Genomic DNA, 2,337 nt, shown 5'->3' with positions numbered 1-2,337 from the left:
GGTTAAGTGACTTTATTGCCATCACCCAGCTAGTAATGGGCTGGAGCCTGAGCTTGTCCTCTAAGCTATCATTGTAAGCGCATGAATGAGTTAAATGCACTTTGGTGTTGCCTGTGAGAAGGTGGAAAACTGAGCGGACAGTGATCAATGCCACTCTTGCTCTTGTTGGATCCAGAAATGCACAAGCCTCCCTCCAGTTTTCATGACACAAAAGCTCTTCCCCTATCTGTGGGTCAAGGAATAGAACCAGATGTTTCTGATAAAATATTATGAAATATTTTATGAATAAAACAGCTCCACAGAAGTGCTTCCTAAAACCCTAAGGAAACAGGGTTCTCAGATGCTTTATCCTATAATTCTTGTTTTTCTTTTTAAGAGAAGGAGGTTGAGAATAGGGTGGTTGATCAGAAGAACAAGGTTTCAGAACTCTCAGCAGGGTTGGAGAAGAGGTCCAAGAGAATACAGAGAGCCTTATGGGGTAAGAGACTGGAAATGTGGAAGAGCTGGCAGGCCCCGGCTCCTTGAGACCACAGGCATAGGGCACCCCGAGGGGCCGGATGGCAGGGACCGACCATCTAAGGCATAGCCACCTGGTGGTCAGGCTGGCTTGAATTAGGGAAGAGCACGGAGCCTGTAAGGCGGCTGAAGTTTCTGTTACCTGGAGACGTTACTTCCACAGAGCCGATAAAACTAGCTCTTGGATTTAGGGTTGCTGCCACTCTGAGAGCTACTGAAAAAAGTCCTTGGGCCAATGACAGCAACAGCATAGAGTGGTAATAATGAAGACACTCACCAATAACTTGCTTAAAAACCCGCAAAGGTCAGTGCCATACTCAAACTAAAGAGAGCCACCCACCGGCTGCAAGTTGGCAGATGAGACCAAAATGGGGAGAAAAGGAAACAAGACCGCCCTGCCAAGGTATGGTGGGTGGAGCCAAGGCTGCATGAAACCTCGCGAGAATAACAGTACCTCACTCTGGAAGGGCAAAGAGGAGCAAAGCGATGAAGAAAAGGTGAGGAAGGCAAAGTCTGCTCTTCGTTGTTATGAGAGGAGGTGCACCATTCCTGGAAAATACCAGGTCCAGGTGTGGCGTGAATGGAGCAAAGTCCTATTCCAATTCCCAGCTCCACAAATGTGCTCCATTTACTGTATTGTCCTCAGATATTAACCTGATGAGAGCAGATACTACACTTGATCGTAGCCAAAAGGCCGGGAAGCGATTCTTTCCTGTAATTCCTGAGCCATTATTCCAGTCCTATTTCCTGCTGCATCTAATCGATGTGTTGTTATAGTAAGCCTATTGTTTTGGTCTTCTGAATCCATATTTTTTTTTTCTCCTGAGATTAATTTTTTTCTTTCTTGTTGTGTTTCCCATTATTGAGAAGTTGTGAATGGTCTTGCTGAGAAAAGCTGATAAGGACTGACTCAGATAGATAGTTGGTATTTTGAAAGGAGACCAACTACTTTCTCCACCCCTGAAAACAAATAAAGAAAAGAAAACAGAAGGACTTTTAGGGTTAGGGTAAGTAAACCATTGTTTCCTATATTCCTATAAACCAAGCACCTTTTTCTTACCTTTCTCTTTGGGTCCAGTTTAAAAAAACAAAGCAAAACAAAAACACCCAACAAATAACTCACAGCCACTTGATTATATGTATATCTATTATATATATATATAATCAAATATGTGTATTATATATACACATATATATATAATAGAGAGATGAGTATATGGTATGATATATAGCTTTATCTATATATATGGTATGAATACACAAGATAGACTTCTTTCTACTGCAGTAGGTGGGGTTACGTAGAATGCTGGCATGTGGTAGAATCAAAACACTTCCTAGGGCGAATGCTATCCGCAGAAGTTGCAAGGAGAAACTAAAAGACACCAAGCAAGCAACCATACAGTCAACCTCCCAAATCCTCCCTGGATCCTTGCACTTATCACTGTTCCCCTGACCACAGTGTGTGGCATTTTACTTTTCAGCTCTGGGTCAAGACCTGCCCTGGACATGGCACTGGAGGTGGGATCAACTATCCTATAAACTCCTTTAACGTGTGCCATAAACAAGCCTAGTTAATGCGCTTATAATTAAAAGGCATTTTTCTCCCGCTGCCACTTTAAGATGAATTCATTGATGAAGCTTTTTTTTTTTCTGTCTGCCTTTGGAAGAAAACTATCAAGCACCATGACATTTCTGGTCATCCTCATTTTATAAAAAGAGACCTCCGAATCTCCTAAGTCTTATTTTAGAAATTAGGATCTTCAGTCATAATATGTTAATTAACACTACGATTTGCATTTGCAGATAAGACTTGTTCTCCAT

General features: G+C 42.0%; 1 pseudogene; it reads right to left on the bottom strand.

The window, feature by feature from the left end:
* Positions 1-1,049: 1,049 nt before the first annotated feature.
* Positions 1,050-1,222, bottom strand: LOC116752429 (annotated as a pseudogene).
* Between the last annotated feature and the right edge of the window lie 1,115 nt (positions 1,223-2,337).

This window comes from Phocoena sinus, chromosome 3 (assembly GCF_008692025.1).
Source record: "Phocoena sinus isolate mPhoSin1 chromosome 3, mPhoSin1.pri, whole genome shotgun sequence".
Taxonomy (NCBI): domain Eukaryota; kingdom Metazoa; phylum Chordata; class Mammalia; order Artiodactyla; family Phocoenidae; genus Phocoena; species Phocoena sinus.
The sequence above is the reverse complement of the archived record's forward strand: the minus strand, read 5'-3'. Positions and strand labels throughout refer to the sequence as shown.